The sequence below is a fragment of the Monodon monoceros genome, unplaced genomic scaffold, assembly GCF_005190385.1.
Source record: "Monodon monoceros isolate NGI ecotype Baffin Bay Population unplaced genomic scaffold, NGI_Narwhal_1 Super_Scaffold_6, whole genome shotgun sequence".
Lineage (NCBI taxonomy): Eukaryota > Metazoa > Chordata > Mammalia > Artiodactyla > Monodontidae > Monodon > Monodon monoceros.
In genome coordinates, this window is record NW_021703783.1 from 21,795,539 (window position 1) to 21,823,132 (window position 27,594).

At 39.7% G+C, this 27,594-nt stretch overlaps 1 protein-coding gene across 1 annotated transcript in view; it reads left to right on the forward strand.

Moving 5' to 3' along the window:
• Positions 1-24,707: 24,707 nt before the first annotated feature.
• The window catches only part of STK38L (serine/threonine kinase 38 like), an 80,004-nt gene continuing 77,117 nt past the window's right edge, over positions 24,708-27,594 (forward strand). The window contains exon 1 of the mRNA XM_029205366.1: positions 24,708-24,778. The gene's annotated coding sequence lies outside the window, so the exon portion shown is untranslated. The remainder of the gene's footprint in view (positions 24,779-27,594) is intronic.

Here is a 27,594-nt window from a genome sequence, read left to right on the forward strand (position 1 = left end):
CATCCTGTAGGTCATCTTCCAGTGGCATCAAGCTGCCTCTGGTTTGGTAATTCAAAAGGAAATGGGGTTAGCTTCCAGGTGAAATGATGGACTCGGGTAATGGTAGAAATCAGTGAACATGAGTGTTGCTTTTTGTCCTTACTCCTAACTTTGTGCTTTTCTAAAAGTCACTGACATAATTACAATTTTCCCTTTAGGCTTATAAAGATTTGGCTCATTGATATTTCGTTGGTAAACTGGGGAGAGACCAATTATTCGATCCTCTCTCCAGGGGTTGGATAACGTAGAGGCTCTTTGGTTGATGCCAAGTCTCATTCATAAAGGGAATTCTCCAGGAGAAACTGAAACAAATGAGTAAGTGAGCTTCAGGAGCTAAGGTTTGTTCATTTAGGGTGTTTATTGCTCTCTGTTTTACTGAAGTAGTTTCCCCTAATCTGAATATTTCTAATACGATCAAGAAAAAGTCCTGGTCTCTAGCAGTAGGAAATACATTTCACTTTCTTCAGATACATTCAGGAGTAATTGTAAAGTTTAGAAAGGAACCCTGAGTCTCTCTCTGTGTAGATATCTGGGACTGTGCTTTGAGTATGGAGCTGGCTGGTTGATTAATTCTGAAAGACTTAGTGGTGTGCCTGCAAAAAAAGCCTCAAAATATGGAAATGTGACACAATGGAGAATACATTTGGGTCTTAGCTAATCTTAGAAAACTGGTGAATTGACTGTAGAAAATAGAGAGAAAAGTATGGGAATGATTAAAATTACTCCTAATATCACCAACTAGAAGTAATCAATGTCATCTATTCTTTCAATCTTTCAAAACATTTACACAATATGTTTTTTTTTAGATAAAATGTGTACCTGTGTAAAAATGTGTATAAGTTGGGACACTGTGCCCTGTTGTTATGCTTAACAACACACCATGAACACTTTGTCACGTCATTTTCTTCAACAACACACTTTTCAAAGGCTGCATCGTGTTCCTTTGGATACATGTATCATAATTTATTCAACTAATCCCTTATTATTGAATATTTCCATTCTTTCCGGTTTCGCGTTATTATAAATAATTCTGTCGTGAATAACCTTGTAACTCTCTCACACCCCTGATTAATTCCTAAGGGTAAATACATAGAAGAATAAGAACTTTGGGTATAGATGTCCCTTATTTCTGCCTGTGCAGAATTCTTTCCCCTTTTCAGATGACAGAACTGATCTCACACTCTACTTATAAACTGCCTTTCAGGAATTGCTTCTCCCTGACCTGGTGGAACTTTCTGTCACATGGCTGGGATTAATCAGAGTGTCCTGTTTCCGACCACTCCGGACACAGTGACTGGCCCAGGAGTGGTATAAAAGATCTAAGCAGGGTCAATTAGGGGGAATTTTTCCAAGTCTGCTAATGATACTTGGATAAAAACATCTCTTTTCTTCTGAAATTATGGGCACCAAGGACTGTTTAAGATTGAAACTAACAAAAGTCAACTTTGCCACAATGATGCCAGCACAGAAGAAAGCAGAGCTGAGAGGTAGAGAGAGAAGGGAGATTCCTGATGATATCATTTGAGTTCCTCGTTCCAGCCATGCCAGAAGCAAGATGCTGCCCGAGACTTTTCCAATTACTTGACCTAATAACTTCCCCTTTTTTCTTAAAATAGTTTGAGCTTTCTGTCTTTAGGCAACCAAGACTTTTGCCTAATATGGATAGTCTAAGATTTCGGTGCATGTTTCCAAAATACCTCCCAGAACGGTATTGCCGAATATACTTGTGGAATATGTGGAATTTTGAATTGAATTATAGTTGATATTGCTACAGTGGGTCAGGGTAGAATTATAGTATGAAACAGTCTTGTCTCTTCTTTTCATACCCCCACCCCATCCTGACTAAAGGAGAGCATCCCAGTCAAACCATCACACTTGTATGAGTAAAGGTGGGGACTGTAGTGAGTACAGATCAAGCTAGGGTTATATGATGCCCATACATCAGACTGAGTAAAAATTCTTACTGTCAGGTCCATGTACTCCTTAGCCAAGTACATAGTGAGTCTCTAACACTTTTACTTTCTTTCCACCCTCAGAAGTGAAAGTGAAGAGAGGTATTAAAATGTGGCCGTTCCAAGAAAGGAGTTAAATTATTCAGGAGCTCAATTTCAAGTCAGCAAGTCAAGGACGAGTATTTTCGGCTTCCCTGGTGGCGCAGTAGTTGAGAGTCCGCCTGCCGATGCAGGGGACACGGGTTCGTGCCCCGGTCCGGGAGGATCCCACATGCCGCGGAGCAGCTGCGCCCGTGAGCCATGGCCGCTAGTGAGAGGCCCGTGTACCGCAAAAAAAAAAAAAAAAAAAATATTTTAAGGAGCAACTATGTGACTGGACTAGGTCACAGAGTTTCAGAGCCAGATTAAAGAGGCAGGCCAGTGGGCAGCTGTGGAAGGAGGTGGGTGGGGAAGGGTGATTTTAAAAGGATGTTAAAATAACATTGGCAAAAACAAATCAACTCCAACATTTCACTGGAATGAACTGGAAAGCAGTGTCCTTTAATGCTGGCTTATCTATCAACTCCTTATATAGCTAAGAAAATGAAAATTGGTTCCAGTCTCACTGAGGTAGACACTCCCCTCAAAAGGAGACGAAAACAGCACTGTTTATTAGTAGCAGTCCATCTAACTTGGATATTTTTGAGATGCATGTGTGCACTAGTGGTCAGCTGAAATTCCTGAATCAGTTAATGTACGACCTAGGGCTATTTTTTGAGAGTGGGTGGTTTGTTTTACTAACCCTTTCATATGCCTCTCAAAATGTTTTCTGGTTCATAGAATTACAAACAAACAAAACTCAAGAGAGAAGAGAGCTTCAGAAAAATAGGAAGTGACTGTTAAAATTTTTTTTAGAACATTTCCTGTTCTTCAGCTAGTGGAAGTGAATTGGTAGTAAATATGTTTCTAAATACATTTTTTTTTACTGATTAAAAAAAGTTTATCCATATCCTGACCAAATCAATGTTGAACAAACGTTTGTAAATATTTGCTTGTAGGGGCTACTTGACTTGGCCCAGGACTTCCAGGAGGTTGGGAGAGAGGAGTAAGATAAAACAGCAAAGGTATATATATATTTTTTAAGTTCTGAGGTTGCTCCACTAAGGAGCTGTCTCTCTGGAGACTAGCTGGGTAGCCAGGGTTGCAAAAGAGCGAACCTGAGGACCAGACAGTTCCACATTAGAAATTTTGGAAGCATTGTACAAGGTCCTGAGAACAAGATGGTATCTCCAGCCATCCATGGCTGTTTGGGCAAAGAAAGCACTTAGGGGAAACAATAGCCAAAAATCAGACAAAATATCTGAAAAATTGGTGAAGTAAGTATCTTATTCACCCACTATTTCATCCCTTCGCTATCCTTCCAAGTGACTTGACCTAAACACAAGCTTCATCTGAATTGCAGCTCTGCTCAATCCAGTCTGGGGAATCAGGGAAAACTGTGTCTGCCCACAAACCCTTTCCCCCAACTCTGCTGCTCCACTGGAAGTAACTGAAACAAAACACAGGTGTAACAAAACTTAAAAGAGCATAAGTGGTCTATGTAGAAAGTCTGAAAGAATAGAGAAAAAAATCTTCTGGAACTAATAAGCTATTATAGCAAGGTTGTTGGATATAAGGTTAATATACAAAAGTCAGTCAACTTCCTATCCCAGGAATAAGCAAGTAAAAATTGAAATAAAATACACAATACTATTTCCACTAGTACTCCCCAAAAGAAATACTAAAGAAATACTTGGGTATAAATCTAACAACATATATACAATATCTATTTGAGGAAAACTACAAAACTCTGATGAAATAAATCAAAGAAGAAATAAATAAAGGGGGAGGTATTCTATGTTCATGGATAGGAAGACCAAATCTGGTCAAGATGTCAGTTCTTCCCAACTTGATCTGTAGATTCAAGGCAATCTCAAAAATCCCAGCAAGTTACTTTGACAAAGAAGCAAAGGCAATATGATGGAGGAAATATAGCTTTTTCAAGAGACGGTACTGGAACAACTGGACATTCAGATGCAAACAATGAATCTAGACACTGACCTTACACCCTTCACAAAAATTAACTCAAAGTGGTTCACAGATAATTGTAAAATGCAAAACTATAAAACTCCTAGAAGATACCATAGGAGGAGAAATTGAGATGACCTTGGGTGTGGAAATGACTTTTTAAATACAATACCAAAGGCGTTATCCGTGAAAGAAATAATTGATGTTAGACTTCATTAAAATTAAAAACCTCTGCTCTGTGAAAGACACTGTCAAGATAGTGAGAAGACAGGGCTTTCCTGGTGGCACAGTGGTTAAGAATCCACCTGCCAATGCAGGGGACACAGGTTCGAGCCCTGGTCCAGGAAGATCCCACATGCCATGGAGCAACTAAGTCTGTGCGCCACAACTACTGAGCCTGCACTCTAGAGCCCACGAGCCACAACTACTGAGCCTGCACGCCAGAACTACTGAAGCCCACGCACCTAGAGCCTGCGCTCTGCAACAAGAGAAGCCACCGCAATGAGAAGCCCATGCACCGCAATGAAGACCCAACGCAGCCAAAAATAAATAAAATATTTAAAAAAGGAAATGCATGGTGTTAAAAAAATTTTTTTTAAAAGATAATGAGAAGACATAAGATGGGAGAAAATATTTGCAAAAGACATATCTGAGAAAGGACTTGTACAAAATATACAAAGAACTCAACAATAAGAAAAACTCAACAGTAAAAAATAAACAACCTGAATTAAAAAATCAATGAAAGACTTGAACAGACACTTTACCAAAGAAGATATACAGATGGAAAATAAGCATATGAAAGAATGCTCAACATCATATGTCATTAAGAAAGGAAGCAACCAAGATGTTCTTCGGTCAGTGAATGGATAAATAAACTGTGGTACATCCAGACAATGAATGTTATTTGTTGCTAAAAAGAAATGGTCTATTAAGCCAAAAAAGATGTGGAGAAACCTCAAATGCATATGACTAAGAAGCCAATCTGAAAAGACTACAAACTGTATGATTCCTACAATATGACATTCTGGACATATAAAAAGATCAGTGGTTGCCAGGGGTTACAGGGTAGGGATAGATGAATAGGCAGAGCATAGATGAATTTTAGGGCAGTGAAACTATTTTGTATGATACCGTAATGGTGGATTACGTTCATCATTCATTGTTTTAAAACCCAAAGAACATGCAATACCAAGAGCGAACTCTAGTGTAAACTAGAGACCTGGGTAATAATGATGTGTCAATTAAGTTCATCAATTGTAACAAATGTACCACTCTGGTGCTGGATGTTGAAAGTGATGGGGGTTGTGTCTGTGAGGGGAACTCTTTGTACCTCCACTCAGTTTTGCTGTGACCCTAAAACTGCTCTAAAAAATAAAGTTCATTTTTGAAAGACTATAAGTGATGAGTCAGTGAGAGGGATAATAGTGTTGAGTAGCAGAGGCTAGTTTTCTCTGACACTGCTGAGGAAAGTTTGCTTTCTTCCCTGACATCCTGTATTCCCCCACTCCATCCCTACCTTCACCCATTTAAGGATTCAGTCACTTTGTCTTTCCTCCATGTGCCCATTTTATCAGTCTGATCGAATATTAATATTCCTATGTTTCAGGGTGGGTACACTTTACAGCCTAAGCCATAGGTAGACTGTGCTAAGTCTCCGGATGACGGACTCATCTTTAGCTGAGCACAGTCCTATGTGTCGGATTCCTACCTGTTTGTTCCCAAACTTTCCTGTTCCCTCCCATCCTTGCTTCTATCTCTAGCTCCCTGGTGCTCTGGATCCAGAACCCTTGGGCCCACAGTACAGCAGATATGCTGGTCTAGACTGGCCTGGCCTGGCCATTGCCAGCCCCCAGCTTCTGAGTTTCTTTTGCCTTCACAAACACCCAGACATCTAAGCTTGGCCATTTGGGTAGGAGTGGGGCTACAAGGGAGATATCTAATACTTTTTTTTTCCTGCCAACTACTTGCACTTCAGAGGGCTTTACCGACTCCTTAGGTGAGCTGATCTGTAGAGTTTCCCAGTGGACATGCCACAGGTTACAGGTGAGATGTTGATGGTTTTTAATTTTTATAGTCTTTAAAAATTTTAAACCATTTAAGTATTAAAAATTTTACAGCATTTGAAATTATTTTTGCATTTTTGTAGATAATAATGGTATCAGACAAAGAAAATATAGTGTTTTCACCAAGCCTCATAGAGTATATTTCCAGTCCCCTCCAGTTTATGGATGGTGTCTGATGAGTTGAATTCCTAGCCTGGAAGTCAACACACCTGAGTTTAATCTCAGTCACTCAGTTACTTCATACCTTAGCTTCCTCATATATAAAAAGAAAGGAGGGGGACTAGATGATGTCAAGTCTCTTCCAGCTTTAAAATTTTATGATTTCTGTACTTTAAATACAAATAGAGTTGGTGATGGTTTAAGCCAGCACGGTTTTCTCCTGTATCATATTTCTCTCCAAGTGAAACCTAAAAGCCTGAAAAAGTTTCCTGTAAATGGCCACATTTCAGAATTCATCAACTCCCAAAGTAAATTGTCTATGGATCAGAAATTCTCATCTTGAAAAGGGGCAAGTCCTAACTTGTCCACATGTTCTTTCCACTCAAATGCAGACACTGTTTTTGTGGAAATAGTAGGGAAATTTGGCCAGCCAGAGGCCCCAGTCCACGGGGATTGAAAGGTCTCCCGAGGCAACCACTCCCAAAGGCGGGTTGAGTTTCTGGGTACCGTTTCCTGTCTGAACAAACAGCCCCTCCCAAGCCCTTGAGGCTGAGCTGGTTCAGGGACTACCATTTGGGATCAAGTCCACTATAGGGGCCAGTGAGCCTTGGACAAAAATAAGTGTGAAGAAAGTGGTTCCTGGGTTTGACTCCATGGCAGACCCAGGAATAATGTGGTTTTTCAGTCTGTTGATAAATAACCTGTACCTGTGCCAAACCTGGAACTCGTGCCAAACCTGGAACTCATGCGCAGGTCTATCTTGGTTCTAACATGTCAATGTGACACAGCCAGGACTGGCCATGGGGAAACAGGAGCCAGGACTCTGTTGGTTGAAGTCTGGCTCTTGGCCACATGGGGAGGTTGTTTGTCTTGGAGTTCTCCACGTTAGTTGCCTTTTAAACTATCCCTTCACCTCCCTTTCTGAAGCTGTTTACTCTCCTGGCAGGTGGAGCCCTCTGGCCATCACAGCAGCCCACCGTGCTGCCTCTGTGTTCAGACAGCAACCAAGGTTGGAAAGGATTCGATTGATTCAAAAACGTTTGCAGCAAATGAGAATTTAAGATGTCATTCCTCTCAAGAGAAATTTTACTGAACGGGGGACTCTAAAAGATTGTAAAGCCTTGGACAAAATTTCTGATAACGGAATTTCATACCTGTAGGAGGGAGAAATTCGGGTGGAGCAATTTTCTATTGCCCTCTAATCATACTCCGTTTGTAATTTAAGGAAACACTAATTTAATGCCAACTATGTGCAGATACTGTTCTATGTACGTTACAAATGTCAACTCATTTACGCCTTACAGCCATATGAGGTAGGTACTTTTATTATCCCCATTTTCTAGGTAAGGAAACTGAAGAACAGGGGTAATATAATTTTCCAAAGGTCCCACAGTTGATAAATGGCAAAGCTGGGATTCAAATTCAGGCAGTCTCCTTCTAGAAGCCGTGCTTCTAACCACGGTGCTATTCTGCTTCCTCTGTCTCACGCTTCCCCCAAATCCATCCTAAAATCTGAAAGTCAATGACAATTATTTCTATTTTTGTGTTGAGTTAAATATCTTTCAGTGGAAAGGCACATGATGTGCCATGATTACCTTTATTTTCTTCTACCACCTTTTCCCCCTATAGTTTCAAATTACCTTCCATTTTTTTTCTCTCATTCTTTGGCTTGATCCTTAACATTTTCCATTATTTCAATCACACCATCAAGCCCATGAAATCCTCCTTTTCCTATATTCCTCCGTTGTCCTGCTCCGTTCATCCTCTTGCTCTAAACCCTTCAATGACTTATGGGCACAGTGAACAGGGCAGAGAAGGCCCTTGTGATCTAGCCCCTGCTTACCCCTCTCACATCATCTACCACACCTTGTGTCACTCCCACCATTGTGGCTACAGTTACCTTCTTACCACTCTTCAAACACACAAAGCTCATTTCTACCTCTGGGGCCTTGCACTTCCTGTTTCTTCTTCCTGAAGTAATTTTCCCCCAGCTTTTCCTATGACCCAGTTCTTCATTTCTTTCAAGCCTCCCCTTAAGTGCCACCCCTCAGAGGGGCTTTCCTTGTCCACCTTGCCTGAATGAGCAACACCTCTTCTTTCCCTGCTTTCTTTTTCATCATAGCATTGATCACTTCCTAAAATTAGCTTATATACATATTTGTTTACCTCTTTTGTCTCCCGTGTCCGAACGGAAGCATTATGATGACTTTGTTGATCACTGATGAATTCCCAGCACGTAGAAGAGTGCCTAGGAGATAGTAGGTGCATAGTCAGTATTGGCTGGATAAATGAAGGAGTTTCTGTCTTAAACCTGCTAAACAGATGCCATGCTGGTACTTGCCTTCATCACTTTCCTTGATTGGTCCTATGGATCTCTGCTTCCATTTTGCTGGAGACAGTATTCAAATACTTCCTAAGAAAGGATGCATTGGGAGTAAAATTTCCAAACTCTTACATATTTGTAAAGTCTGTATTTGGTCTTCAGCCAAACTGGTAGTTAGGCTGGATATAGAATTCTAGGTGGAAACTCTTTTTCTCTTAGAATTTTGACAGCACTACCTCTGTTGAGAAGTCTGAGGCATGCCTTTCATGACAGGTGTGTGTGTGTGTGTGTGTGTGTGTGTGTGTGTGTGTGAAATTTCTTTCTAGAAGCTTTTAAGATTTTATCTTTATACATTCCCAGTGATGTATCTGGGTTTTTACTTTTTCTTTTTGTTTTTTTCCTACTCATCCTGCTCTGCAATCAATGGGCTTTTGCAATGTGAAGACATTTTGTTTCTCCATTTAGCTTTTCTATTATGTTGTTGTTCTTTCCTTCTGAAACGCTTTGTAGTCAGTTGAGACTTTCTGGAATGATCTCTCATTTCTTGACTTTCTCTCCTATTTTTTACCTTAATGTCTTTTTTATTCTATATTCTAAATGTATTTGCCAAATCTCCTTGTTTTATCTTCCAAGTTTTTAAATGTTTTTGGCAGTTGTATTTTCAAATCCCAAGAGTGAGGTTTGTTCCCTTACTTTTCCTTTTCTATGGCATCTTCTTCATATTTTAGGAATACATCACTTCTGTTTCTCCGAGGATTTTATCTGCATTTTTTCAAAGTTCTATCCTACTCCCTGCATTAGCTGTTTTGTCCAGGGCCACTCTTTCTATTTACTTGTCTTGATCTTTCCCTTTAATGTTGTAAGCTTTCATTAAATGCTTAGTTATCTCTTCAGATGTAAGAATGAGACAACAGAAACTTGAACTGTGCATCTGGGTGGGTTTTGCTGGCGGGCTGATTTCACCTCAGGAGCCAGACTTTACATGGATCCCTCAACTTCCTGAATGCAAAGGGAGACACTGGGGAAGCCTAATGCCCACACTGGCTGCACGTGGTTTTCTTTTAGGCAAGAATCCTCCATATTGCGGCTAATGGTAAGATCGCCAGATTTAACAAAAACAAAAAATAGTTTGACCTGGATGGCTTAGCTGGGTAGTTGCGTGTTTCTCACTTGAATTCTCTTATGCAGTTGCAGTCGGATTGTATCTAGGGCTGCAGCTGGGGCTGGATGTCTGGTGGCTTGATGATTTTCCATGTGTCATCTGATCCCCATGGCCTACTCTCTTTAGCAGGGTATCCTAGACCTCTTACCTGAGGGCTCAGAGCTCCAAGAGGGAGGACGCAGAAGCTGCTGAGCCTTCCTAATGCCTGAGTTCAGAAGCCCCAGAACATCACTTCCTCTGCATTCTATTGATGAAAGCAGTCTAGGCCCAGCCAGATTCAAGGGGAGAGATCAGAAGCTCTACCTCTTGATGGGAGAAGCAGCTTGAGTATATAGGGAATGGTGCAATTGTTTGGAAGCATCTTCAGACCAGCTACCACAGCAACATTCCAAAACCAAATTCATCCCCCTATTCTGTTTGTTTGTTTGGTTTTTTAATATACGTAGCTAAAACTGTCATTCACTAATTCATCCAGGCCCAAGAACATAATTCTTTGCTTCCTTCCCTGACCTTGCCCATAGCTAATCTACTATAAAGATCTTTTCTTCAAAACCTCTCCTGAATATATCTGTTTTATGGTGGGATCACAAACAAATAAAATATCTCTCTTGTCTGTCCTTGCTTTTCTTTTTTCAAGGCCACCCTCATGTTCTTGCCTTTTTGACTTGGACCAGTGCCCTGGCCTTTTAACTAATCTCTGTGTCTTCCCTTCCCTCATTCAACTAATGCATCCATTCTTTGCCACTAGACTAATCTCCCAGAAGAATTTCTTTGATTTCTATCATCTCCCAATTCAAACCTTTACTGCCTTCCTTTTGCCTAGAACACCAAGTTAAAAATCCTTACTCTGATGTTCAAGCCTCTTAAAACTTACTTTTCTAGCTTTATATTCTAAATTCTCCTTCCTGGGACTTCTAGTCCAGTCACTATTCTGTGAACACATTGTTCCTGCTTCCGCACATTTGTCCACATTGTTTTCCCTGTCTCTGAATATCCAATCCTTTACTTTCTCCAAATCCTTTAAGATTCAGCCAGAAGATTTTTTTATTCACTGATGTACTCAGTCAGCCTTTCAAAAACCATTTCTTTTTGGCCTTTTATTTACCAAGCATCATGGCAGCTAGTGGAGATGTGATGGTGAATGAAATAAAGTTTCTACCTTTAAGGACATTGTTGCCTAGTGGCAGAAAAAGAGAAGAAAAGGCAGTTTAAAAGCCTCCATACTATGAGAGTGATACCATAAGAGGAACATATAACCCAATCTTAGGTCATCAGGCCAGGGTTCCTGGAGAAGGTGAATCTAAGCTAAGACCTCACCTACTCTAGTCTAGGTCACAGTGATCTTGCAGTCTCCTCCAAGTTTACTGTCCTTATCATTCATTTGACTTTTACTTATGTGGAGCTTTGTACTATTGTACTGAACACAAGGCCTTTTTAAACTTTTAGTCATAGCTCCCTAAAATAAGGTCAATCTTCTTAATGACAGAAGGCTAATCTTACATTCTTTGTCCTCATACCCTTCCTCCCAATTAAGAACAATGTCTTACCCATTGTCCAGTTAGCACCTGTGTGTTTAGAAGAACAACTTTTCAGCAGACTATTTATTTACCCTTGCCTGAATGCTTTTCTTTCTCCAAGTCTTTTCTTCAAGAAATATTTACTGAACATTCATTATATATCCATAATCAGTGCAGATGCTCGGAATGTTGCAAATGCTGCGGTAAAATGTGAACAGGATACACCGGTGTAAATGAGGGAATGTTTTCTTCTTCGTATGCTTTCTTCTTGTTCCATTTATTTTTCATTTTTAAGGGATAGTTACGTGAATTAATTACAGGTAATTTAATTGCTATACACAGTAGCCATACCCATGGCTATACGCATGGCTGTTTTCTTCATTTTAGTCACCTTTTTAACCTCATCTTTCCTTATATGTAAAATATGAATAAACTGAAAGTCTATACAGTACCAGTTTGTAGTGGGGTGATGTTGACGCTGATGACGGTGATGACGATGCTAGCTAGGGTCAAGACCCAGTGTTACCATAGGAAGCCATCGTTAACATACTTCTTGGTTCTATTTTGCCAAAGTCTGTTATTCCTCACAACCTCTCAGAGTTCTATTGATGCGTTTTTTGATTTTATGTTTTTCCTAGTCAACCTTCCTATTATGAAGCTTCAAGCCCCTTAAAACTTTAATAACTTCTGTTTCTCAGTGCTATGAATTTTAAGATTGGGCTCACAAGAGGCAAGAAGCAATATGAAATTCTGTTTTTTACCACTATTTATATAGTCAGTTCCTCAAAAAAATGTCAACATAAAATATTTGGTGGAGAAGGCAAAAGCCCATGTAAGTTGACCCAGGTCTCACTTCTTTAATAGAACAAAATGAGAGTTTAAATTTATGGGACCACAAGGCCAGTCCATAATTTATTAACTAGCGGGGTCTCTGACTTTTATAGTCAATTTTCATTCATTTACCTTGAAAAAAAGCAAAAGTTTTACTTAGAGTGACCAATGGTTCTGCTTTGCCTAATATCGAGGGAGTTCCTCGGACACAAGATTTTCACTGCTGGAACCAAGAAAGTCCCTGGCAAACTGGGATGAGTTGGTTATCATATTTATATAGATATAAATAAAGGGCATTAGGTCTATGTGATAAACATTGTTTTCCATTAATTTTATATCCCATATAGGCATCTAAATATATATATACATTTATATGTATATGTATGTATATATGCACCCATCTATCTATCGCCTTTTAATTTTTCTTTAGTTGAATCAGCTTTGAAGTGAGGAGAATAATATGCAGTGTGCTCACAGGAGTGTTTGATTGTTTAAGTAATACCTGTAAATTGCTTTGGGATCCTTTGATGAAAGCACTAAGTAACTGTAAAGCTTTGTAACAATATTATTCTTATTTTATTCAGAGGGACTCAGCAGGATTCAAAGCACCTTACTGATTGAGCTTAGAGGGATTCTTTTACCATTATTTACATACTATAATTCCCATGGAGGTTCACTAACAATATTTACATAATATGGAACTAGTTCACAACAAATTGTTCTTTTAAAAACTATCAAAGAAGGAAGGTAAATGATACAGGGCCTTTGGACCTAAGGAACATAGGCAGGAAGGAGGTAGTTGCACCAATCTAAAATAAATAAAGCCACCTGGCTTTTGTAAAAAAAACTATAAGAAAGGGCCCTTTTAGAAAATAGGATCTATTCTTCTTATATGCATTCTAGGTAAATGTATTTGTGTGAGATGTAATTAGTCCTAGTTACTGAAAATGTCATGTTCTCCATTGACAGATACAGTAGTTTTTCCCAGGGCAAAATTGGGACTATTTGAGATAAAAATAAATGGTATTGTTCAAATGGAACATTTTACCATTTTATGCTTAAATATTCCTGTGTGTATTTCTTAGGAGAAAGATATTCTCTTATATAACCACAGAATGATTATCAAAATCAGAAATTTACATTGACTTTATCTAATTTACCGACCTTAATCATATTTTCGTCAGCTGTCCCAATAATGGCCTTTACGGTAAATAATGCAATTCTGGTCAAGGATCTAACTGGGGATTAAATGTTGCATTTAGCCATCTTATTTCTTTAGTTTTTAAAAATCTGGAACAATTTCTCAGTCCGCCTTTTTTTATGACATTTATATTTTGAAGAGCATAGGCCATTTATTTTGTATAATATCTCTGACTTTTTGTTTGTTTGATGTTCTTCATGATTAATTTGAGGGTAAGCAGGGTAAGACAGAAGTGATGTGACCTCAGTAAATCATATCAGAAGGCAAAGTAGAACATTTTTAAAGAGCAGTATTTTACTGGTACATGCAATAAACAGGCCTAGGACCAAGGATCAAGGCCAGGACTCCAGGGGGGCTGGTAGTGGATGCTGTGGGGTACCATCAAACCCACAGCTGCTGGGAGCCCTGGCTTCTGACAGCCCAGAGACATGTCCCTCTTCAGTTATTCCCTCAGCCAAGAGGCTGCCTCTCCCACATTCAACAGCTGGCTGCAGTTGGGGTACAAAGGCCTGGCTACTTGTCTCAACTGGGACAACTCGGAAAAGTCATCACCACTCCAGAGCTCCCTGCAGGTTAGGCTGAGGCCTCCTTTTCACCTGCATCTGAGTTCAACTTCTTCCTCTGCCTCATCCTACTGTCTTCTCTCACTCACCTGAGTTGTTCCAGAGACCACTCCCCAGTAAATCTCTTGCATGTTAATCTGAGAGTTTTAGGGTCTTTTCCCCAGGAAACCTGACCTATGACTGGGCCATTTTACATATGTGAGTGAGTCTTTTCATAATCATTTCAAACATTAAAACAGGCTCATTTTAAACATATTAAAACCATTAAAATAGTCTGCATATTAATCCTCTTAACAAGAATTTTACTCCAGTGATATTCTACCATAGACTGTTGTAGTCAGAGAACATGCGTGCTAAGAAGTCAACGAGAGACTGTCTCTGTTGCTCAGGATAGAGCTTGATCCTTAGCTTTTTATGGCCAGAAATTTAACTTTGTCAGAGGTGATAAAACTCAGAGAAACTAATACGGAGTAATGGTAATCTAACTCAGAAAAGAACATGTAGCAGTTTATAATGAGAAATGTAATTGCCTAGCAAACCAAAAACTTCTATTGGTTAATTGGCACACCCTTAATTTATAAGAAAATCTAAATGAGAAGCCAAGTCAGAAATTTACGTGATGACTAAGATGATTTCTCTGATGTTCATTTATCTGATTTATCATATCTGATCATATTTGCACTCTTCAGCCCTGGTAGGACACACCTACAAGTAGACCAGACATTTATTTCTGCTTACCGTGGCATTCTTGCCCCAAACTGTTTACAATATACAATTTAATATTGATACTTATGAGACCAGTTCTCTATACGAGCATCAGAGTACTTTTCAAATGCCTATTTGACACATCACCCCTCTGCCTAAAACCCTTTAATAGCTTCCAGTTGCTATTAAGTGAAGATAAATCTCCTTAACCTTGTCCACAAGGCCCCGTGTGGCTGAATGAGAAAAAAGATCAATTTTTTGAAAGTCCTATTTGGGTTACTTACTCCGGGAAACCAAGTCAGCATAAAATGCATGAGGCCAACCGTCTGAAAACAACCTGACTCACAGAAGGGTTGGAAAGCATAGCAGAATGAGAGGCAGGTCCAGTAACTTCTCCCCTACAATCCCTGTCTTCAGATTCATAAAATTATCTGGCAAAGAGAAATTATCAACACAGCAACAACCAACACTACCCCAGACCGTACTTGAATCCTCTTTGTTTAAACAAGCCACAGGTTTTGTCACTTACTTCCTTACACTGTCTTGTTCCCAACCTTAGCTCCAGAGCTGAAAGGAAGAAGAGATATTCTGATGGAGTTCCTATGCGGTGGTGGTCAGTTCATGTACCTTATCTAATTTAGTTCTCACAACTCTATTAGATGGAGGGAGGGGGTCCTCCTTATTCATTCTCTGAGTCTCCACTGTTATAAAATTGTTCGAGGGAATCATCAAAACATGAAAATAATTACTAACCAACTGACCAATTACAAAATGAGTCTCCGTACAAATTCCCCTTCTGCTGAACATTAGGGTTTATCTCTAATATCATGCCAAGGTCTTACTCTCTCTCTTTTTTTTTTTAACCATTAAAAAAAATTGAAGTATAGTTAATTTACATGTGTTAGATTCAGGTGTACGGTGAAGTGATTCAGATATATATATATATATATATAATATATTTGTATATATTCATATATATGTATATATTCTTTTTCAGATTATTTTCCATAATAGGTTATTACAAGATATTGAATATAGTTCCCTGTGCTATACAGTAGGTCCTTGTTGGTTATCTATTTTATGTATAGTAGTGTGTATCTGCTAATCCTAAACTCCTAATTTACCTCTCCCCTCCCCCCGCTATCCCCTTTGGTAGCCATAAGTTTATGTTCTATGACTGTAAGTCTCTCTTTCTCTGTTAACATTAAAAGTCTGGACAAAGCCTACTGTGAACAGCATGTGGGGAAATGGGGATTTTCTTGTACTGCTTGCTGGTAACAGCGGAAATTAGTGCAACCTCTGGATGGTAGTTTGGCAATCGGTGTGGGAAAAATAAAATGTGCATTCTCTTTGACCCACTTCTAGGAATTCACCCTAAAGTCGACACTCTCTAGTAGGAAGAGATAACTGAGAAGGAAGTTCAATTGTTTTAACTGTTTTCACAAAGTGGAAACTGTTACAAACAATGGTTTAAAATAGAAAAATGTGAACATCAAAAGATCTCAGAAAACATTTTTTTTAAGAGCAGTCCTCTATATGATTGTGATGTGATTCAGCCTTTGTTCAGTCTAAGTACTGCATGGCTACAACTGCAACCTGAAATTTCTTTCCAATTACTTTTATTTTGGTAAAATACATATAACATAAATCTTCTTCCATAGTTTCTATAAAATACTGGCCCTCGGACTTCCCTGGTGGCACAGTGGTTGGGAATCCGCCTGCCAATGCAGGGGACACCTGTTCGATCCCTGGTCCGGGAAGATCCCACATGCCATGGAGCAACTAAGCCTGTGTGCCACAACTACTGAGCCTGCGCTCTACAGCCCGCCAACCACAACTGCTGAGCCCGCGTGCCTAGAGCCCGTGCTCCACAACAAGACAAGCCACCACAGTGAGAAGCCTGCGCACCGCAACGAAGAGTAGCTCCCCACTCGACGCAACTAGAGAAAGCCTGCGTGCAGCAACGAAGACTCAATGCAACCAAAAAAAAAAAAAAAAAAATACTGGCCCTCCCTCTGATATTTACTTTTTTTTTTTTTTTTCCGGTAGCAATTATCCTCTGATAATGAGAACATCCTACATTTTCCATATTATGGATGAGTAGATTGAGGTTTAGAGAGTTTAAGTGCCCAAGGCCACAACACTAAGGACTCAGCCCTTAGTCCAAATGTGGACCTCAGATGTGGTCCTCCCTCCATTGCACAGTGTGACACATTTGGGACCCTCTGTCCTGCCTGACTGTTTGATTAGTCCTGTCCTCCATCTCTGAGCACAGGCCGTTTACTTCAAACCGTGGAAAAGAGATCTGATTGTTGCCCCTATGTCCGACTGTCCCTCCAGGCTCAGACTATAGAACTATAGAAACATCTACTAGCACTCGGGCAACTACAGGGGTATGAGTTAGAGACATGCTCCATCTGGCCTGTTCCTCCATTCCCAGGAATTTCAACATCTAGAAAATAAAAATAAAAAATAAAGAAAGTAGATTGAAAGTAGAATGTAGTAGTTGAGGAGTAGCAGCTGTACTTAGAGTCACTGAATAACATGGCTGTAAGAAAAGGAAAGAGTCCCCACCCCAGCAGATGGGAGTTGTAAAAAAGAAACCCCCTCTAAACCCTCTTAGTTTATAGATTTTCTGAGACCTGACATCATCTCTAAAGAGTTCATTATAAAAACTTAAATAGATTTTGAAGCAGAGTCATAATCACTTATAAAGAGATCAACTTAAAAAAATATATTCTATATAAATGGGCTAATAAGTTATAGAAGAAGAACCAAATAAAGTATAGGACCTCTGGTGCAGATCCCAAAACCAAATAGGTTATTTATTTATTTATAATAAATAATGATAATTAAAATAAATAATAATAATTAAAATAAATAAATAATATTTAAAATAAATGAATAAAAAACTGGAGAGTAGCTGCATTTTAAAGGTATAATAATTTTAAGTACTAGAATCACAGAATATGAATAGACACTCTACAACAAAGTGACTATAATAACTTCCTAGAATGTATTCAAATTATTTTAGCTTTCTTCAGCTGCCTACATTAAACATGAATGGGTTTTTTAATAAGTTGAATTCTACTATTGTGATGAAAAACAGTCTTTGGGGCGGGGTATTCTTTTTCTTACTTGAGGAAATAAAATTTTTAGGACTCAATCCTAAAATTAGGAATGAGAAAGGCAGTGAGATTTAAAGGAAAAAAACCCCCACCTTTTAGTTTTAAAAAGAAGGTCTTTTAAAAACTTAATATTACGCAATGTTAGTGAATTTCTAATGTCAATGAACGTCACTTTTAGGAGACTAAAAACACCAAGAAGAAATTTACTTTCTTCTGTTTTAATTTGCTATTCTAAAATTTTAAACCATTCAAATATAGCATATATTATCACAAAATATTATATAGTGTCTTGCATTTTTCTTTTGTAAAGAGCTTAACTATCAGTTTTTCTTTAAGAAGTAGAGAAAGGGAATAATGTACCATCTAGCATTCGGACAGTGTTTTTCACATATACAATATGCGGTGGTCATTAGTACTATTGCCAAATATTCCTGGTTTTTGCTCCTTCCTGGAATATTAAAAGATTGTACCTCCTGGCTTTCTTTTATTTGTATGGGGCCATCCAACCACTTCTGGCCAATGAATGGGTTGTGAGCAAAAGTCTCTACTTGAGACTCTCTAGTCTTTTTTTTTTTTTTTTTTTTTTTGCGATACGTGGGCCTCTCACTGATGTGGCCTCTCCCGTTGCGGGGCGCAGGCTCAGCGGCCATGGCTCACGGGTCCAGCCGCCCCGCGGCACGCGGGATCCTCCCAGACCGGGGCACGAACCTGCACCTGCGTCCCCCGCATCGGCAGGCGGACTCCCAACCACTGCGCCACCAGGGAAGCCCGAGACTCTCCAATCTTGTCTTTGCCTTCTGGCATGAAGATCAGCAATGTGCAAGATGATATCTGCTCCATTGGTCTGGAACCCTGAGTGACCCTGATGAGCAAGCACTATTGCTGACCTGCAAAGGACATAAAACACTAGCAATAAATAAGTCCTCAACATTTTAAGCCACTAAAATTCTGTGATTGTTATCACAGCATCACTTATCCTCATCTTACTTATGCACTGTATTTCCTATTTCACAGATAGAAAATCCACTGTATCTCTGTTAGTATCAGGAATCTGTAAAAATTTATAGAGTAGACAAGAATCAAAGCAAGAAAGGTCTGACAGGGACTTTCTCTCTTCATGGATGTAAACAGCACCAAAAATCTTCTGCAGATGCAGAGAATCCATTTAATTTGCAGCTGACAAAAGTAAAAGGGTTTCATTCTGAAACATGCGTTTTTGTTATATCACTAATTATTAGTATTAGTGATGATAATAATAATAATAGCTACCTTGAATTGAGTGTGAATATATTCTGAGTCCTATACTAGGTGTTTATTTATATTATCTCATTTAATTTCATTTAATCCTAAGAGGTAGCTATTTTTCAAACTGAGATCTTTCTATCTTCAGTGTTCTTTCCATTATGGCAGTGATGTTGTATGGTTCACAGAGTCCTTTCATCAAAAAAGATTTCATCTTTGCAGGACCTATCATGTTGATATTCTCCCATCTTACAAATGAGGAAATAAGACTTCACAGAACTTTTTTGATCTGTGCAAGGTCGTACAGTAGTAAAAGAACCAGGTCTTTGGAATACAAATCCCGTGTGGTTCTTTGTTACACTTTGCAGAGCAATAAATATAATGCAAAGAGATAGTTAGACATAATATATTTTCACCTTTCCTTAATGCTTCTCTTCAGGTTTCTGGTTTACAAAGGTGCTTTTAACTTTGGAGGATTTATAGCCTAAACCTGGAATGCTTTACACCCTAGGTGATAAACAGTGTGCACTTTAGTCAAGCCAGTTAAAAATTAAAACATGAATCAATTAGAAGTCATTGTTTCCAGGTTTATAAAGTGTTCTGCAGAAGGCAGTCTGGTGAGAGTTCTGAATGGATTGTCATGTGTTTGATTAAATGGTCCAATGAAAGTCCCCTGAAGCTTGTAGAGAAGAACCTTTATTTTCAAACAAACAAACTCAGTTGCATTTAGCCTGTCTGGGCAAGAGCCCCTTTGAAAGTCTTGGCTATGAGAAAAGGAGCCAGGGGTCAAGCACTCTTCATGTCAAACTGGAAAGGTCCATTCAACTTTCTTTGTATCCCATCAACTTTCTATTTGTCCACAATAAAAAAATTAATGGTTTTCCATCGGACAGTCTTCCAAGAGAACTGAAAAGCACCTATTCTCTCTCTCCTCAAAAATTAATTGGCATAACATTATAGATCATTAACTTTTTTCCATAATCACAACATTGAACGTTTTTATTTTACTGTTTTTCTTTTTAGTCTTTAAATACAGATGTGGAATGTGTATATTATGAATACATAGATATATTATTTTTCAAATAATTTGTATACCAAAGCTATTACACTGTTGGTAACGTGCTTTAGAAGAACTCGCAAACCTAACAGTATATTCTGAACATCTTTCTATGTCATTAACCATTTATCTACATATGATTTTTAACACACATATGCTATTACACTGTATGGATCCACCATAATTTATTACACCAATCCCTATCTTTAGATATTTAGATTAGTTCCAACTTTTTACAGTTATGGATAAATAATGCTGAGATAAACATCTTTGTATGTGACTTTCTGTCCATATCTCTGCATGTTTGCAGTTGTAGTATTCTTAATCCCATTTAAAGGATGGGGATTATCATAATAATAGTACTCGAGGCTAACATTCATCGAGCATATTGTAAACAGGTAAGTACTTCAAACTAGTTTCCCTGTCTCCAAATTCCGTTTTGTACTTTTGCTCAGTAGTACTTCTTTTATCTACTGTTAGGAATCTGGGTTGCCGGCTTTGCCACTTGCTATTGGGTGATCTTAGGTAAGTCACTACAGCTCTTTGAGCCTCAGTTTCATCACCTATAAACTGGTGACAATAATACCTAACTCACTGGCTTATTGTAAAGATTAAATGAGACAGTACAAGCAAAGAGCACAATGCTTGGCACACAGAAAGAACTCAGTAAATATTAGCTACTCTTCTTGGTCTATCCATGGAGCTAATCAGGAATTAGCATTGCTCATACTCACACAGCTTGTCTTGATAGCCTCTCTCTTTTTAATTATAATTTTGTAATGCTTAAAAAAAACTCCATATCTGCAGTTACATCTCTATTAACATTCTTGCTAGTTGTGTCTCCCCCCACCCCCTTCCCCCCGGCCACTGCTCACCTCCAATTAGTCTTGCCAAAGTTTTTTCTATTTCTTTCAGTTTTCAAAGAATCATCTTATTTGTCAATTTCAGACTTGTTTATAACTCCCTGTTACATTAATTTCTGCCTTTATATTTCAGAACTGTATTTGAACTTGTTAATCATAACAGAATTTATGTCCATTTGAAAAATAGAGTTATATATGGGAGTGATTATGTATTTGATCTATAATGCTTGGTACACATAAGGGCCAGGACATCTGGAAGGGATCCTGCTCTAATCTTTATATCCTTCTATTTTCTTTGGATTTATTTTGTTTCCTTTTTCAGGTTTCCTGAATTGAGAGCTTGGTTCATTTGTTTTTACATTTTTGTGTTTTCTGTTAAATGCATTTAAAGCAGTAAGTTGTTCTCTAAAAGCTGCTTTGACCATATCCCACAGTTGCAAAGCTGCATATATACGAAAGCAACTTTTCTATGTTTCTGTGTTTTCTATATGGAAGAGTTTTATTGATAGTTTCCTTCTGTGATCGTTTATTACCATCATTTGGCATTCTTTGGTTATTTACTATGTGGTAGGCCTAGAGGAGTAAAAGTAATACTAAATTGCACACACTGAAAACAAAAATCAGATGAATTCTGGGTGCTGAAGAGATTTTCATCATGATTTTTCTCTCTCTCTGGCCTACAATTTTAGCTTGTCTACCTACACTTAGCATAGATTTGGAGAAGAGGGAACAAGGGAAAGGGGATAAAAATTCATATTCAACTGTAGGTTAATACAGTTTGCAATGGCCATGGTTACCTGGGTTTATTTAATTCCAATTGATAATAAGACAGTTGATAATAAGAGTTTTGGAAAGCCCTAGCAAAAAATCTATTATCTAGACTAAGTGTTCTTAATCTGGGTCTGTAATAATATATATGCATAAATGTATTTTTCACTAAGCCCTACCTAGTTGAAAATTAGCATTTCTTTCATTATGAAGGTAGTCAGCAAACCACAGTAATATTAGCAACCAGTGACTTTGCCCCCGATAGAACTCATACATATTTTCTACCACGTTAAAGTTGGTGCAGATATCTCAAAATATTGTTTATGTGCATCATTACTGCAAAATTACTGTAGGTATTGATCTTGTAATTTAATGCATTAATAAAGAAGCAAGTATATAACTATTAGTTATCTATGGCTGTATAATAAATTAACTGTCACCCCAAATTCGTGGCTTAAAAAATAAATACATATTATTTCACAGTGTCTGGGGGCCAGGAATCTGGCAAGGCTTAGCTGGGTCTGTTGGCTCAGGGTCCTTCACCAGGCTCAGTCAAGGTGTCAGCTGGGGCTGCAGTCATCTCGAGGTTCCACTGGGACGGAGTCTGCTTCCAGGCTCACTCATGTGGTTGTGGGCAGGATTCAGTTCCTCATGAGTTGTTGGACTGGGTGCCTCAATTCCTCAGTGGCGGTTGACTGGAGACCTTGCTCTGTTCTGTACCACGTGGGCCTCTCCATAAGACAGGGCACAGCCTGACAGCAGGCTTTCATCAGAGTGAGTAAGAAGTGGAGCAAGAGAAGATGAACTAGATGGAAGCCAGAGTCTTTTTTTTTTTTTTTTTTTTTTTTTTTTGCGGTACGCGGGCCTCTCACTGTTGTGGCCTCTCCCGTTGTGGAGCACAGGCTCCGGATGCGCAGGCTCAGCGGCCATGGCTCACGGGCCCAGCCGCTCCGCGGCATGTGGGATCTTCCCGGACCGGGGCACGAACCCGTGTCCCCTGCATCGGCAGGCAGACTCTCAACCACTGCGCCACCAGGGAAGCCCCCAGAGTCTTTTGTAACCTAATCATGGAAGTGACACCCCATCACTTTTGCCAGATTCTCTTTTTCAAAACCAAGTCACAGGGACTTCCCTGGTGGTCCAGTGGTGAACACTTCGTCTTCCAATGCAGGGGATGCAGGTTCGATCCCTGGTCGGGCAGCTAAGATCCCACTTGCCTCGCAGCCAAAAAGCCAAAACATAAAACAGAAGCAATATTGTAACAAATTCAATAAAGACAAATGGTCCACGTCAGAAAAACTTAAAAACAAACAAAAAAACCCAAACCAAGTCACTAGGTTCAGCCCACACTCAAGAGGAGGGGATTGCGCAAGACAGAAATACCAGAAGGTGAGGATTATTGGGAATCATCTTAGAAGCTGCCTACTACAGAACTATATCAAAACCTCATTTTTTACTATTTTAATAATTGTGTATTAATATAATCAATTTCCTTTATAGCCCTAGGTAGTTTATTTTATGCCTTTAAAAACACTGTTCTGAAAAAGGGTCCATAGATTTCACCAAACTTCCAAAAGAGCAGTTGGATCTAATTTGATTCAGTTCAGGTACCTTCAACAACCAGGGGGAATTTATTTGGAATGGCCTCAATTAAGAAACTAAAAGTCGAAGCTTTAGCCTGCCTCATGTTATCCTAGTCTGACACCCTAGACAAGTCCCTATTACTCTAGCTCCATGAAAATAGCACGGCGCATTTGAAAACATAAATTTGCTATATAATACTCCATAAACTGTTCTTAATCCTACCCACTTGAAGTAGTATGTGCATGGTGGAGGGAGAGAGGTGTACAGGCCTCTGTCGAGCATGTTTGATCACAATTAAACCTCATGCTCGCATATGGCAATTGTCATTTGAGCCTCAAAATGACCATATGATATAGAATGAACTGATTTCCCCAAGAATACACTAATTACCAGACTACATAGTGCTTTTTCTGCTATCAAGCTATGCATGAAAAAGCACAGAGTGAAAAAAAAAATAGAAGTGATGTTAGGATTCTTCCCTAAGTCTTTCGTACATGTCACCTGCTCTTGGTGAAACTTAAAGATAATGATTGGCATCTCTGAATTATATTTTCTGCAAGCACAGTACTAGCTTTGTATACTGTCTTAACAGACTACAAGTAAATGGTATTTAATAAAATCTCCACTATTCAGATAGAAGATAATTTGTCAACAATAATTGGGAACTATTCTCTTGTTTGGCTTGCCCAATAAAAACTCAAACGCATCATTTTCCCAAAGCCATCCTTTCTGAGTCATGCTACAGGCAGGTGATTTTCCTCTTAGTTCTCTGATCCTAAATAAGCAGCCCAGTATTGTCAGTTATTTTAGATTTTCCAAGATAACCCAAGCAAGTTTTTCATGAATACCGCGGAGTTATTTTGGTAGCTCGTCCAAATGTGAATCCCTCTCTAGTCTCTACAGTTGAGTCATGATGAAAAGGAAAAGGATCAAGGAAGCTGGGTGGCTTCTGGACTCCACAGCTACTACCTAGGCAACTAGGTCAGTCAATCCATTTTTGTTGATCACATTTTCCTACTCTGCTCTACAGTTATGTTCCAAAAAAATAATTGAAATGATCTCTAAACCCCTTTCCTCCTCTAACATTCACATTGCATTGTGAAGCATCAAGAAAAACTCTGGCGACATTTAGGACACGTGACTAATGTGGCAACACACTGGGCCACTCTCAAGAGTGGCCTGAACTAGCTTTGAGCAGAGAAGAGGGAAGTGAGGTGAGGCTGATGAGGGAGGGAAACGGTGACTCTTCAAACAGCCCCTCCAGTGTCAGTCACGAATTCACTAGGTGCAGGTGGGAGGGGCGGTAGGGGTGCTGGCTGCGTTGACGACAGAAGGCTACTGCCGGCTATGGTGCGTATGACGTCAGGACCGAGCCAGACCGGCCCAGCCACCTAGAAGCGGAGCAGGGAGGCCTCGCGAGAGTTCAGGGAGGCCGCTCCGAGATTCCGGCGCGGCGGCGGGTCCCACCTCTCGGGGGCGGGACGAGGGCGGAGCGGGCAGAAGGGAGCGGACTGGCGGCGGGTCGGTTGCGGCCCGTGCGGAGGCTGAGCCGGCCGCTGGAGCGACCGGAGGCAGGTGAGTGCGCGGATGCGGCGCTCCGCGGCGGAGGGGGCTGGGGCGCTCGGCTCGCCGCGCCGGCCCCAACTCTGAGAGCGGGAGCGGTAGACGATCTTAGGTGTCTTTGGCTGTTCAGAGAAAGCCGGGCTAATTTCGGGGCTGGAAATGTCTCCGGTGAAGCTCCGGCGACGGCCTTGGCCCTCTTGTTTCCCGGGGTGGTACTGGCACCGGGTGCCCGGAGAGGTGGCCTCGAGCCCCGGGAGGCATCTTTGTCCTTCCCTGCTCCTTTCGCCTTCCACTCCTCGGCCCCCGAGCACCACGCTCCCGGTCCCTGCCTGGGCTTCATAAACAATAACAAATGTCGCGGATCCTGTCCTGCATCCCCCGCTCTCCCTTCCCTTGCCCTCAGCCGATGCCACCGAGGGGGAGGATTCTGGGCATGGCTCTTAGATTGTGGGGGCTGTTTGTGTACCATTCCTAAAAACTGATGCGTCAGATTGCTAAACATTTCTCAGATAGACACAGTAAAGCTGCCCAGCTCCCAGAAGACACGGAGTGTTCAAAACCGGTCTCAAAATCCGTCCCTACCACTGGAACCCTAGACCCTTCTTTTCAACATCATTTTCTCCCACTCCCTTTTTTCACATTTACTATCGGGGGCAAATGAGTGGTTGTTTGGTATGGGAATAGGGAAGGTTGTGCCCGATTGAGGAGGAGACGTTTCACCTTTAAAAAGTTGTCAGGTTGATAGCAAAAGAACAAACTTTATTTTCAAAACCAGTGGACTCCCGTTTACTGATACTTTTGTTTCGTGGGACCACTTTTCAGACTGTAAATTTGGAGGAAAGACATAAAAAAAAAAAAAAATGGGGAGGGGGGCTGGGAGAGCTGGTGGTGCTGGGAGTAGTGGCTTCTCCAAAAAGTGTGATGCTGTTGTTATTCACTTGATAAAATGCAAAACCAACGCTCCTGTCTATTTCATGCAACTTGTGGTAAGTTTTGATAGAAGCCGATTGCTCGGAGAAGGTGGCCTGAGTATTAGCTTTATTACTACTAAAGTCTGAGGAAACAACTTACAAGTGTTTTAATTATGCCTCCTAGCTGTAAGAAGGGAGTGAGACTTAGTCTTTTGGGGGGTGTGAGTGGGTTGGGGGCTTAAACTTGTCAGGTCTCCCTACTTAAAGGCAGGGTTTATTGTGGTTTAAGCCCAGTTTTGCTTACTGAGGGCAGGTTTTTGAAAGTTCTTTGTCTCAATCATAAATGTATATAAGATACTGGAAACCTCTTTGTGTTTGTGTAGCCTTTCTTTGTATGCCTCAGGATATACAAAACAATTAAGTTTATTATACTCTCTACCCAGTAGCTGAGAGGTATTGTATGTGAATTGGCCATTCTTGTGACTATTTGAGGGGAGAGAAATTAGTCCAAAATAGGATGTTAAATTATGATGACATTTGTTCATTGCACAGGTACGTCAGAGTACCTTTATGTAAAAAAGTCCTAATCTCAAAGGAGGTACAATGGATAAAAATTTTTTTTTTTGGTTTGATCTTTGGTTTGGTTTTAGCTTTGTGGTGTTCTCCTTGTTAAGATGGCTGATAACATTCCCCATTTGGTTGGGTTATGTTTAGAATGAGAAACAAATTGGGTGTAGTTTGTGTAATCCTTTGAAAGGCCGTGCCACTGGGGAATGAAAAAATTAGACTTAGAAAACCCACATTAAATGAGTGCAATTCTTCTTTAGCCTTTTGTTTTTGAGTTTGTTTTAAAATAAATCAAAGAGTAGAGGCCAGGAATATTTGTGCAACTAAGAAGGTGTCCTCAGCGGTTTTTATGCCAGAAAAAAATTAATTTCAATAGGTAAGACGCTATAAAAACAAAGGAAGAATTGTACTTTGTAGAAAGCGGTAACAAAGCAAGAGACTCAATTCAGCCATTTGTTTTCAGAAAAGTTCTGTCCTCTCAAAGTAAGGGCAACATCATTATGTTAGCGAAGTAGGATAACACTTTAGAAAGTGTTTTCCCAGTGATCTGGGATAAGTTGGAAGCTTTTTTGTATGTGTGTGGCACTTTTTTGTGAGAGAAAAGAGGGCACAAATCAAAGCCAGAAAGATCGGCATCTCAAAGTAATGTTAAAATCAGCAGATGGTCAAGTTATGATTAAGTAGACTTGACATATGCAGAAATTATGCTACTGTATTTTTATATTAAAAGCACCATAGACTTTTTGAATGAAAAAATGAGAATAAGCTTTTAAAGCATAAGAAATTTTTAAAAATTAATTTAAGAACATAACCTTGGTCATTAGTTATAAAAATATTAAGTGAATCCTTCTTCCCCCCCACTCCAACCTCTCAAATGTTTGTTTAAGTCTTAAGAGAACATTTAGCAAGGTATGCCCAGTACTTAAGTGTGCTGATTATGTAAAGCTCCTTTCTCCACCTAAAGGTCTGCTAATTGACAGGATATTGTTGTTCAGAACGTTTAGAGAGAGGAAACTGAAGGGCAGCAATGAACAGTATTTGCTGTCCTGTACACTCAGATGAACTGTGGTCTCTGTCTCCAACCTCATGGGAGGGAAATATACCCAATAACTATAGTACACAATGCATTTTGTGGAGAAGCCAAGGAGGGAGGGGTTAAATTCTACTAGACCAATTAAGGAAGGCTTTCAGTAGAGAAAGGCATTTGTGTAGATGATTTGGATGAGCTCGTCATATGATAAGTCATCATAAGCAAACACTTTATATAGTGCTGCTTGCCTCTAAACCCTTACAGTACTAACCTACCTGGGTTTAATCCTTACAGCAACTATATGGAGTAGGTGTTTTTAT